Here is a 14,171-nt window from a genome sequence, read left to right on the forward strand (position 1 = left end):
TGCCTCGCGAGCCGTTAAGCTACATTTGCACAAATCTTAAGGCATTCCTGGTTCAGAGAGTTAACGGAGTTTTGGTCGTTGGTAATGGTGAAGAATATTCAACTCATCGTTTCCTTCCTTAACGCGATTATTATAGAGAGATGTACTTTCTTGAACTTGAGATAATTTCCAAGCTGAATCACTACCTTGTTGTTAATCACTACTTATTTTAATACCGTAGAAAAAAACAGTAATTCTATGAAGTATGAAGACGATGTCTCAAGTTCCGAAATTACTCCCCGATCCTCTCCCTGATGATTTTTTCCCTGGCGCGTTAAACGACGAAACGATAAGTTCAATGCTCTTTAGTATTACCGGCGACCAAAACCCCATTACCTTTCTGAAGTATTAAAAATATCAATGAAAAGTATTCAACAAAAAGAATAGTAATTCTCAGTCCTTTTAAAGTCGTCTCATGTTTTAATTTTGGGAATTGACTATTTCTTCATGATTTCGTCGTTAATTATGAGGTAGTTAAGACATTTTTCCTGTATCGTTCCTTGATTTCTATTATTCCGGCGTTTTTGATGAGCGCTTCAGTACTACTAATAGAGTACCGCTGTCGTGTATTCGATGTAGATCCTAGACATTTCCGTAGTATATTTTTTCCCGATTTCATTTATCAGCCAATCCAATCCAAAGTGATATTGCGTATAGAAATTTTGGTTTTATATACGAATTATATCTATGTACTATATCAGGTGGTGCCGAGTTATTGTTTAAAATTGGGACTGATCCAGCTTTTGCTCTCAGCGCCTTTATCGTGTTATTTTTAGTGTGGTCAATAAAGTTTGATCGGAATCACCTCGAATAACGTGGCGCTGTCGGCATATTTGATGCTATTTTGTTTATTGTTTGGTACGGAGGACTGGGCATTACGGTGTTTCCATGCGTGATTTTTGGGAAACTACTGCTGGCATTTTGTCAGAATCGACTCATGATTCTCCATTTGTTACGCCACACGTTTACTTCGTCAAATTTGTCTCATGCCATTTCGGCTGCGAACCCCGCAATCCTACTTATAATAAATTTAGCAGCCGTCAATAAACGACACGAAAGGTGCTATCCTGCCACCATCCAGGATAAAATAGTGTTGGATCCAAGATGTAGAATATATTCAGTGCCAAAAGTAGGTCTTCGCTGTCACTGAAAAATGAAGCACGCCCTTCAAATAAGGCTGCAAAGATACGAGGTAAATACCAATGACGTGATTACTATGGAAAATATCCTTTAATTAAAAGATTAAAATGAAAAGTAAATATTCAATATCAGTGAATTACGATATGAAAGTATCATATCTGCTTCGATCTATTCCGACATTTAATTTATCAATTACTTCATGCATATGATGGTAATGATCATGGTAATATTATTCTTATTCTCCCTGTTATTATTCATTTTAAAATTACATGGATGGTAAATAACTTTATCGTGACTACATGATAGTGCATTTCCAAAAATAGGATTTACGAGGGCTAATTAACAAGATGATTTATTTCCTTCTAGATTCGCTGACGGGAGGGGCAGACGCGTTCTCCTGATTTTCCTTCGCAGTGCCGCCTGGGTAAGTTCTTTGCACATTCTTCCAATTCTTTTTTCCTTCCAATCAGCGCGAGTAAGCCCTCAAATGTCGGCACCAACATGTACCGAACATCTGTTTGAAATCACTTGGTCTGTTTTTGTGTATGTCCTATGTGCATTTACTATGAAAATTTCATTTATAACGTTATTTAGGCGGTTATTGTTTGACTAGTGCCGAAAAATGATGGATAATAATTGTCATGGTTATCAAGGTATTGCTAGTGATAGCTAACAATCGTTTTACAAGATTTAAATTCAATGCATAAGCAAACCTTTAAAAGAAACAAGTTGACCAGAATGTGTTTTTCTTTACCATTTGTATGGCTACTTTTTTTACTTGAGATATATAGAAATGAATTGATGTTTTCTATGAAAGAGAAGTGGCCCTTAAAATGAGTCGTGCGAATATGATAATTGCATGTTTCTCGATCTCTGCCAAAAGAATTGTGTTGGAAGCGATGAAACTTTTTATTGCTCTCTGATAAAAATTGCTTACATTTCCATCTTAATGCTTTCCCTATTGAATAAATGCTTTCAATTCAACTGTTATTGGCACATTAAATGCGACGGACTACGAAGAGTAAAAAACTTTACTTTTTCATTTTCTCGACCGTTTTCAATGTGCATTATTAAGGGGCTGTCTCGTGGTGACGCGTACACATTGAGAACGATTGAGAAAATGAAAAAGTGTGGAAAATTACCACTGTGTCATTACTATTTATTGTGGTCAGCCCACAAGAATTATGCGATTGGCATAGGCGCATCTCCTTCTCGTGGCTTTAGGCCGTTGTCTAAATGAAAGAGGCAGTGTTTCAGCCTGCCCTTCGCGTTTCGGAGTCCGCCAAGAAATCACCAATATCATGAGACAAGGAAGGAGACGCCACTTCGGAGACATGTCTGGTCCTCGAGTGTGCTGCCCCGCGGATGTAGGCCACCCGGGCAATCCATCCGTCGGGCGCATCAGAAGTGCTGTGCTGCTGTTGATGCGAGTGCACTCCACCGAAGACTTCGTTTTTTGAGAGAAATTCCGCAGATTTTCAAAATGGAGGTCGCTCACTCACCCACGCCCGAAATCTCAATCCAATAAGATAATTCGGAAGATGAATGGGAAACATAAATTATTTTAAACAATAAAATTCATTTGAAAAGAAAGCTTTTCATATACGCATAATTTTGTAGGACTGGTTTCTTCGCGGGTGATTTAGGATTTTAAAAATTATGTATCCGTGAAATTTCCTTTTTTTACTTTCAAATGAAGCAAATGCGCCAAGTGACGCCTCAAAATATTGAAGACAAGTTATTACCAAAAATCTTAACTCATTCAGGCATTTTTTATAATTTTAATTATAACAGTTTTCGCTCAATTTTAATGAGCTAATATCGTCGATTAAATTCTGGTTCATTAATTTTCTCAGGGAAACTCGATCATTAATGGAAATAATCATTCATTTGAGTATAAGTGATAACAAACCATGATCAATGGAAAAGCGGGCGACGCGTCGGTGAAAAAACGGAAAAATGCATGTGCCTTTATTTCTATATCGCAATCGAAAATAAGAAAACCAAATGGAGAATGAGCCCCCTAATGTGATATATTATCACTAGCAATTAATAGAGCGGGACCTCGAGAAATAAAAAAAAATCATATTAAAAACATTGAGAATGAGGACGCAGGCATCTGGGTGATTTCTGCTTGGAATAACGTCTTGATTCATTGATTGTCGCGAGAATTCCGGTTTCGGCGGCTTCGAACAGGAGACATTTAGGCGGAGGAAGCAGTGGCGTAGCCAGGGGAGGGGTCCGAACCCCCCCTGAAATATAATAGCACAATTATTTTCCTTAATAAATGGAAACAAATTATTGAAAAATCATGAATTTACAAAGTATTTTTTTTAACAAATGAAGTTTTTTCGATTGTGAAAAGAGTTAAAATTAGTTTAACACCCATTACTTAGTACCCCATTTTTCAAAAATTTCCCCCCCTGGTTTTGGACCCCCCGAACGAAATTCCTAGCCACTGGGAGGAAGGCGATCATTTTCGTCGCAATTTTCTATTCCTCCGGAACGAAGTGAGGGCGAAAAGCCTTCGTCGTTGGGGGAGTGAGACTCGAAACGTGGGCATCGCTAACGCCATCAACTAAATTCTGCGGAAGTAGTCACAGGCTGAGGGGGATTTTCTGGGTTGCTGCGGGAAATTAGACCAAACAAGAAGTACTCTCTCTTTAACGTTGTTTACCCTTTAGTTCGGTGCCGGATGGCTTTCTCTTGATGGGCGTTTCTTGATTGATTTGTTCAAGCAAAGTGTTTGATAATTACTTTTTATGAATAACTACCAGTTATGGCACTGCGAATATGGTTAATTGGGGTTTTGGATGAGAGAGGGTTAGGAGCACATTTAGGGAATCTATATTTATTAATGAAATTTGCAGTCCAAAAGGTTTTCCTAAAGTCTGTCACTTGTTCTTGAAAAAGATTTTGAAAAACTCAATAGTGCACGTATCATTATAGTGGAGGCATTTTAGGATACGTTTTAGGATTTTAATGATCCTTTATAATATTTTCACTATTAATTAGCCAGGGTTATCCGATTATTCATCTGATGATGATATTTAAAGATCGTGCACATCTCTAAGAAAAGAAACCACTTTATATTCTTGAGCTCTATTGAAATGTCACAATGATGTCCACACGGCAAAGACACTCTTAATGCATTAAAATATTTTCCGCTTTGTCTCGATGTTCGTAAAGTAACCACACCTTTCTGAGGAAGTAGAGAATAAATGACGTGTGTTAGAGGTTAGCCCAAAGATGAGAGCCAATTTTACTTCACCACATGCCTTGTCTACACTACAGACTTAACTTAAGTGACTTCACTTAAATATAATCTTAAATGTGGTGCGGTAGCTACACTTGAGCTTTAGGTCGACTTCAGCACCGTGATTGTCTATATCGGGAAACAGTTATGTTGACAGATGAAGGTCTAGGAGAGCAATTAGTGAGTCTTTGATCCAAAGCGACTGTTATTTGAAATAAACTTCCAAACTCCGTGAATTAACCATTTTGGATTTAGAAGGTTAAAAGGAAAGACCAATTTCAGTTCCTGAGGGAACGCTATATGGCGAGAGGTGATGGATCCAGAGGAATTTAGAATTACTAAGCGTGACTTCGTGGAATGACATATTCATAACGTAAACAAAAACACTTATTGCTAGTCAAATTCCACTGCTTTATTAAAACCATTGATGTTAAAGTTCAACCAATAATTCCTCCCACGTTCAATGAAATCGCCACATCTTATCTCCCTCGGCATCCCTAGGACTAAAATTAAAGCCCTATGCAATAGTTTCAATAACAGTGTGTGGGAAGTTACTGAGTGCATTCGTTTACGTTATTTTCGATTATGACACCATGGAAAATAAACTGTTTTACCGGATCCTCTGCCGTCGTCTCATTGTCAGTCTTAAAATTCCTTAAAACGTTTCTAAGTTTTATAAATCGAGTTTCACCGTGAGCAACAGGCATAGCAATTAGTTTTCACGGAAATAAAACCAACAATAAGATGAGAAACACTACAAAATAAATTCGTCGAATTAATAACCCCAACACTAGAAATTAACTAACGAAATAGAACACTCAATAACCACATCATAGAATACAGCACAACTTAGAACATAATCAACGGGAAGATTCAGAAGTGAGATGGGTATTATGTGCCATTTACAACACTTGAAGAGCTTTAACCGTGCGGAAACAGCTGCCTACGCAATTTAAGTTGGGTTCTAAGATGACTTAAGTGGAGGTGTACTTAAATGAAGCTGGTGACACCTACACTACCAACTTAAATACGGAGCCAACTTAAGTAGTCACTTAAGTTACTAGTGTAGACCCGGCAACAGGCAGCCTGAAATGAGAAATCAAATGACGAACGCACTGCGCGACAAGAGTTCGCCGCAAACAGTTGAAGGACGGGAGCGCTCCGTCTGCCTCAGTCTCCGCTTAATTTAAGTCGTGCCTCCAGTTCACGTCATACGGTCCAGCTGATTTTCCGCCAATGCCAGGCTCCCGCCGCGGCCGCGGACCTAATCAGCGATTTCCCACCGATTGAAGTGGACTCGTTGTGGGCCAGGAATTGTTCGTGAATGCCTTGTTTGTTCTAACAAGTGGTTGGTAAGGTCGACCATTTCTTTATGGCCGTGGTGGAATTTGCAATCCTGAGAAAGCTGTTGCCGAGAAAAAATATCTAAATCTATGGTAGGAAAGAAAGTGAATGCTCATCACGACGAAAAAGAAGAGCGTTGGGCTATCGAGTCATTGTAGGGGCTGCTAGGATACCAACATGCTCGGAGCAGAAGGGTTAAATGAATAATTTCTATGAATGCGGCAAAATTAAGATATGATGATGAAGAAAAGCTGGCTGTAAGTGAAGTAAAATCAACTGGCTGATAAAACGCAGCTGAGGAGAAAAAACCTTCAAGGCCTGCAACACTTGATCATACTCACAAAGAAGAACGCAATCACTATGACGTCTTTTAAAGCCCTGAACAATTTTGGGCCGACAAAAAAATCAATATCTCCATTCCAAAACAACGAAAAATACTGGCGAGTTTTCCACACAAAATACTTAAATAGCTTGCTGACTCTTAGAAAGGAAGACGATAAGAGGGTGGAAGCAATGGAGCAAAAAGTATAAAGAGGAGAAAACGAAACGGAGAGAGAGGGAAGAATTAAGGAAATGAGCGCTTAGACAGGTGAGTGAAGAAACATTTTGATTCGGAGGAGACATGGGGTGATGCTGGAGCGAGTATTGCGCGGGGAAAAGATGTTCAACACTGCGTTGGAGGGAGGAATTCGGAGGGAGGAAATTAGATTTGAGGAAATAGTGAAAGGGAAAATTTTGAACTCAAGACCGAGGAGGTTCAATTTGAGGGAATGGTTGGGCCGATTTTAAAATGCACCCAACTTCACCTTTATATACCTCAAATAATTACACTGCAACACAAAAAATATTGTAAAGGCCTGGTTACACGGTACATTAGAATGTACAAGATTCTGTAGATTTTTCTGAATGGTTTTCTGAACAGATTCTTGTACATTCTCATGGACAAGATCCACGAGTAGGTGGTTACACGGTGCATTTTCGCGTTCATTCTGAGATTCAGGCATTCTCACATTTTCTTGTACATTCTCATGTACCGTGTAACCAGGCCTTAATAGCTGAGTAAAAAGGAAGTTCTTCTTACAGAGAGGAAATTAACCCACAGAAATAAGGATACAATTTATAAGAACTTACATTAGGCTTATCTACGAAAATGAGACATGGATAATGAGAGTAGCGGTAAAATCGAGGGTGGTTGGTTGCATTTTAAATGTGGTGCTTCGCTCAATCTAATTACAAAGAGTGCATTAACTTCTTGAATATACTTCTGTCGTCGTGTAATTCATATTTCAAGTGTTCCATGACTTGGGCATGCGTGCGTCTTTACGTGTACCAGAACTGCAATTTGATTTTTATTTAATTGCAAGTAACAGAGAATGTTGTATCGCAACTATAACTGAAAATTTACAAAATGTTTGCACCTGGCCGACATTTCATCGAGAGATGGGTAAAGTTTTTAATCTCTTGCGGCACAGTGACAATCATCCGTGATCCGTGCTCCCTCATCACGACTATGCTATGTTTCTCATAAAATCACCTTGTGTTCTATCAAATCCAATGGCTAGTTGTGAAGGAAACTTCAGGATTTGGTATCCACATCGCCATGACTTTTCCTTAATGTATAATATACGGAGAAGCGACTCGAAGCACCCGAGTGGCAATTATTCAAATATATTTTTTTTATTAACTCAAAATGTGTGGAAGAGGTCTCTTCAATACAAACTCATTGCAATTTCGTCGTCACTTGCCTTTGATATCCCCAAAAAATGGTCATTGAACCTCATACATGTTTTTTTTGTGTAACATGTAATTCTTATACGGTATTGTATTAGTTTCTAATTTTTTTTATATATTCTCCGGAAACTTGATGAAAAAAATATTTAACTCCAAAGTTGCTCTCAATTAAGGAACCATATTCCATTATAAAAGTGCTATCTATCTATATAAACTCCCAAATGATAGCGCAAGTCAAAAATGCGTAGAGAGCAATCTATAAAAAAAATTAGGATTGACGATAAAATTAGGGTCACAACTTCGGGGGTCCATAGAAACGAACAGCGTGGAATGTACGTCATCTATCGTTATTCAGCGGAATTATAACAGCAGGCTGCTGCACATCAGGAAAATGATTATTGATTTCAGTTGTTTCTTAGCTGCATCGATTTCCTTTCCGGAATTCACTTCTCAATTTCATATTACAACCTCGTTATTTTTCAATCCGATATGTCTTCTTCAACGATTCACGGTCAGAACTAACATAACACTGTCGCAAACGGAAAAATATTAATACCACTCTGCTCGATCCAAATTTTCACGATAATTTTCCCGTTAATTAAAAACCCACGCGCTGGTATTGGCGCTTTATTGTATTTTCTGGTGAACACCATCTGTGATATGTATGGATACATGTGTCCATAATTGCGGATAATTTGTTACTTATTTCTTCTGTTAATGGGCCTCAACAGTTCACGAAAAAGATCGGTGAAGTGGGGAGTGATGCACCATTTTGATGCAAATCACGGATTCGAGCGACCATCACGGGGAAGTTGTCTGATTGTGAGTGGCTTGATCGGGTAAAAGATCGCAACAAGGGAAATGTGCTCGCTGTGATTCCCACGCACATCCCATCGCAATGGAGGGGGCGATCACGTTTCATAATTTGCAATTCCATGCATTACCATACATCGCATTCAATCATCCACCTTCTTCTACAGCGTCATTCTCCACACGTTCCACTGCTTACTGCGAACTGATGCCAAATTTTTGCCTTGTAAAATAGCGGAACTTGGCTCGGCGTCACAATTCTTCAGATTAATCATCATTCCTTTACGGCGATAAACACGGTGATTTTTAAAAGGCTCCTCAGAATCAGAGGTAGCAAATCAATTCGAGAGATCAGAAGCGATTCGTTTTCATTCACGGTGGTTTACGCCATGAATATATTTAAATGATGAATCAGGTTAATTCGATGAAATATAATATCGGTGATTAAGATCGATTAATTTCGCAGTCATAAGGGAAAGCGATCTCAGTTCTACAGTTAAGCATTTCGCGTTTCGCGGATTATACAAAAGCGCTCTTGATTACTAAATAGCTAGTGTACCATTCTTGACAGTAAAGATACTATTCTGCGTATCATTATATTCCTGCATTGTTAAAATGCGTGACGGAGCTCCTACGAAGCTTCCAGTTGATAACGTATCAAGGTCTTTATTCCGCAGATAGAGTTTTCATCATGTTTCGAAAAGCAGAGGCAATTATCAAATTGCACATTTAACAGTAGCAATAATCTTCACATTTCAATTGAGGAAAGTTTTAAATTATCTTTCAAAATGAAATTATACAAGGATTTCACTTGAACCAGCATAAAAATTTACAGAAAAATATTCTTCCGTGTCTGCAAATCAGGGAACTCAGTGTAAGAATTTATCTTGATTAAGTGGAGGAGGGAAGTATGACCAACGCAATCCATATACATGAGAACTTACTCATTTCGGTTGTAAATGAGGCCTCGAAAAATATTACTTTAAGGTAAATTCTATAAAACTGCTCAACATAATAAATTTCTCACAGCGGAATCCGGCAATGTTCCGCAACAGTGGCACGTACACAGCAAGCGAAATAAGTCAGTGGGGTCTAACATACCACGAGGTTAGTTAAAAAGTATTAGCCGGAAGGCGCAAGCTCACGTTGACTGTCATAGCAATATCGATTGCTTCAGGCTCGGCTTCCAATGCCTCGTTCACATTACGATTGTCCGAGAGATCGTCCTAACGATAGTTTCCCGAACTAGCCGTGTGAATGCATGTCCTGACAATAGTTACTGTATTTCCGAACGTTGCCACTTTACGATGGTTAGGCGCTGGGAGACCGGAAGAGGAAGCGACAAGAGAAAGGCGAAAAGTTCGTGGAGCTCCCTTCGCCCTATTTTATCATGAATTTGTCCAAGCAAGGAAGAATATGGGCGAAAGAAAAGTTATTCGTTTCATACCCGTTGAACACAGTAATATCTTGACCCTGCATACCTCAACAGCTTTGCTAACCGTCAATTTCTCTTTCACTTCAGATGCCAGCACTAGAGGGAAGCACAGGTATTAACAATCGTTGTGTGAATTGGAGTCGATAGCTATGAATGTATCGAAAGCGGAAATTTGTTGATGTTTCTATACTGGCAAAGAATATAATTACAGATTGCTTTGTTTCAATTTATTCGTTATCAGAGATCACTGATAAGCCACAATATATTTCAATTTTCTCATGGAGGAGAGGAGATGACAATATTTCTCCTTCGCAACGGACACTTCTTTTATTTCTCTACCTCTGTCGTCGTGAAGCACATCACTCACTCGAGGGGCATTTTAGTGCAGATTGTGGGTAATAGTGGCGAACTATCGCATCGGAGCTATTACCAGAGAGGAGATTATCTTCGCTATTACTTAACATACAGCGACACGGACTTGGACGTCCAACCGGGGATACATATCCATCGAGATATGGTGGGGCCACACTGAGGCTGGAAGCCTTGGATGATTTGAAATTCGACGGCGGCGATGCGAAATGCAAGAGACGGTGTACATGTCGCGACGAATTCCGAATTGCGTACTACACGATGTCTCATTCACCCCTACTCTTTCCCAACTCCACATCGTGAATCACTAGAGGCGTTCGCGTCGCCTCCGCGCTTCAAAACAGATCGGGGGCACACTTGGCGAAAGAGGCGCTCGCCTCCGACACACAAAATAGTTCCTCTCCCGCGTTCACTTACAGTGTCTTAAATGATCTATAACGTTATCGTTCCGTTGAAATAGAACATTGATGTGGGGGTTGCTAAATATTCAGTCTGAAATATTGAATACGTTTCGATACGAGGATTATTTGTAATATTATAAGGATTAGTTACATAGTCCATTTCCCAGTTAGAATTATAGGCAAATAGCCATAGTTAGAAGTGCCTTTTAGTCTATCAATTCTTTAAGAATCCGTTTAATTACTGTATTCCCAAATGTTTAAATGCCTTTGGATAATTTACATGCGTAAAATATTTTCCTAAGTACACGTTTCAGTATTGCTATAAGGTTTAAGGAATCTATCAAATAGATGTTTCGGGGAATTGTTCGCGCCTAGAATACAACTCAATTCCCGAATATTTGTTCGGTTAATTAGAGAGAGGATTAGATTACCCATGAATGCTTGGTGGTTGAGGATAACAGAGTTTCTTAAAAATACATATATTATTTTCAGACTGTCATGAACTTGCTCTGTTTCGTTCCATTTCCATTTATTGTTAAAATTTGTTTTACATAATGATAATCAATAAAATTTCGGTCATTTCGTTATTTTACACCAATTCAAGTGATATTAAGGGCTATGGATATATTTGTACATTGAAAATATGTCTACAGTTAATTAACTCCAAACGCAAAACAGCCATTATCCGGCTGTAAAATCTCATTATAATTTAATAAGAAAAATGATCCGTAAAAATTAATATAATATCTGTTGGTTCGCAATAATGAGTAACAACTAAAATAATGAGTGACGTATTTTGGCAGATGTTATCTAAGATTAAATTGCTCGGTTTATTATCTAAAATTAATTCAATCGATTTCAACCTAATATGTTTAATTTTTCACGTTTATTTCCTTAGATTTGAGTTCCTTATGGATTATTAAATAGCATCAGGCTCAAGCGATGAATGGGGAACATGCACAATTTTTTATAACCAGATGAATCGGAAGACAACTATCTAAAATGGATCTGGTAAAAATTTCACAGGTGACCTGCGGTTTTTTACTGATATATCACTCTTTAAAAATAATTCTTTTTCGGCAGCCTGAAAACACTGCGTCATGGGGCAATGGACACGTAACGTCACAGAACGATATCGCTAGACACCATTGTTTATATTTAGACAAGAAAGTAAGTGGATGAATCATGGACCGGCATTTCGAGTAAATTATTGCTTTTGCTTCTTAATTAGTGATTTTCACTAATCTTAATTGATTATTTCATTCAAGCATAACAAGCATAATGGATGTAAATGAGAAAAAAGAGAGAAAGTTTTACAAATCTTGCGTCGTGCCCTGTAGCTCAAATACCTCAAATTCCACGCCGAAGAAGGTTTTCATTTATGTCCCGAAAGATTCGAAGAAGAGATTAAAATGGTTGAGAGCCTGCAGAAGAGACGTAAATTCTATATCGAAGTTATCAACAGCTTTCTATTGTGAGGATCATTTCAGCGTACGTGCCAGTTAGGTTGCAAATCTTATTTTTGTGAGCTAAAAAAGATTGAATTGAGCCAAAGGATGTTATTGCCACGTAATATAAATTGAAAAGTTACAAACAATCACATCAAAGGAAAATCTTAATTATGAACGGAAAAAGTGTTATTATATTTCAAGAAAAGTCTATTATTTCATTACTTATATTTTAACGACTATGGAGCTGATATAAGAGAACCGCATGATAAGTTTGGTATTAAAATTATAGGCAATTAATAAACCGCTGATGAAGGATTGTTTATTTGATTTCAAAAATAAGTATTTATAAACAGAAAACAATGTTAAAACTTAAAAATTTTCCTATGCATTAAATAGCTTGCTTACCTGCTTGCTTTCACTCCACGCATCTCGGCGGCGACGAAAGAATCACTGTTTTTAAGGAAGGCGGCCACAATAAAGGAGTCAACCATAGGTAAATTGTCTGACTGCGCCTTCTTAAATCCCACTTCAGTCATTTTGTCAATCAGTTTTCTTTTCACCTCATTCCTCCAACAATCCCCCTCTTTTTCCATCAAAAACTCCCTAACGACATTAAAGATCAGTATTCATTGAAAAACAGCAGTATTTAGACATCGAATTTTACGGAGAGCTGAGGCCACTGAGACTGAATATTGTTCGGTGACGTCAAGCCAATGAGAAAGCGTTCCGGGTCACGTGACTTTCGTCGATTTTTTTTAGAATTTCATTAGCATTTTACAGCATTTATGATTGACGTAGACAACTTTGGCTTATATATTCGGATTGGTGAGAAAATTCTCTATAAGATAGGCTACAATAACGGGAGAAACAAAGTTCATGCATGTTCCCCATTGGTATTTACATTACGATATGGTCGCTTTGAGGGGGAAAATTTAAAAAAACTGTAATTTTCTCGTCGATATATCTTAGCTTTTAATGGGAAAACTCTTGTCAGAACATGATTTTTAATTTGGACAAAAATATTAAATGCCATTGGTTGGCAACACGAAAGGAGCGAAAAGGGGCATCGAAGTATAAGTCGCGATCACTTTCGAGTTAAACTGCCGATGTGGTGTCGGAACAAAAGAGGAACGATTTCTCGCGTGAATAGTCGCGTGACGAGCAGACAGCGCACTTTTCGCATTCCGTGCGGCAGATTTCTCGCGTTGCCATGGGAGCGTGATCGCAGAGCGATATGGGATTGGCCAATCGGGCGGCGAAAAGAGAAACAAAACTGCCGTTCCTTTTTTCTCCATTCCGAAAAAATTGAATCCATGATCGCGCACCAATCGCGCATCTGACTCACCATGGTGACCCACACGTGGATGTACTTAATTGGACCAGTTTAGAATTGCTAATGAATCTTTGTTAAATGCTTAGCTTTTCCTTCTTGGTCTTTTTCGAGCTATAAAAAATATCACTTCGACGCTGTTTCCAGTTGCGTCTAATTCCTTTTAAAGCAAATACCGAGAAGATCTCCTCGCGCAAATACTTTTTGAAAACAAACATTATTATTCCAGTGCTGGTATGAATAAATGGCCCGAGGCAGTCGGCGAATTCGATTCAGAGGGAATACGCATTTGGCTCAACAAAGCCACATAACGTTCTACCATATTTTTAATAATAGTTCACTTGTGAAATTTAGGATAAAATTGTAAGAAAAGACTAAACTTGTGTACCCTGAGACTGATGAGCAGCAGGGAGAAAAGACAGTTGTCAAGGGGGATTTTATCAATATTTTCGTAACATTGAATTTCATTCATTGAAAGCTAAGGACAATTGAACTTTCAACCACTGCGGTTCTTCCCGTCACTTATTTATTTTTCTGTGTGCAAATTAAGGGAGTGGTGGGTGGCCACGCACGTATGATCGGAATCGTTTCATAATCCAAGGACATGGTCAATTTAAAAACATCAAAAGATCACAATTTTTAGGCTTTGATGCAAAGGAATGAAGAGAAGCTCTCGTCATAAAGCGAGCTTGCGTCGTTAATAATTCTGTGGAACTTAGTGGATCAAATATGAGCCCCAACTTAGATTATTATCAATGTAAATTAATTTTATCTTTGATCTAAATGCCATTATCAAGTGCCACATTTCTTCTTGTTCTTTCCAACATTGGCTTCTTCATTAGACCCCTGCGCCATAAATAAAGTT

At 38.3% G+C, this 14,171-nt stretch overlaps 1 protein-coding gene across 1 annotated transcript in view; it reads left to right on the forward strand.

The window, feature by feature from the left end:
• The window catches only part of LOC124156608, a 113,677-nt gene that overhangs the window by 53,231 nt on the left and 46,275 nt on the right, over positions 1-14,171 (forward strand). The window contains exon 2 of the mRNA XM_046531253.1: positions 1,546-1,603. The gene's annotated coding sequence lies outside the window, so the exon portion shown is untranslated. The remainder of the gene's footprint in view (positions 1-1,545; positions 1,604-14,171) is intronic.

This window comes from Ischnura elegans, chromosome 3, assembly GCF_921293095.1.
Source record: "Ischnura elegans chromosome 3, ioIscEleg1.1, whole genome shotgun sequence".
NCBI lineage: Eukaryota > Metazoa > Arthropoda > Insecta > Odonata > Coenagrionidae > Ischnura > Ischnura elegans.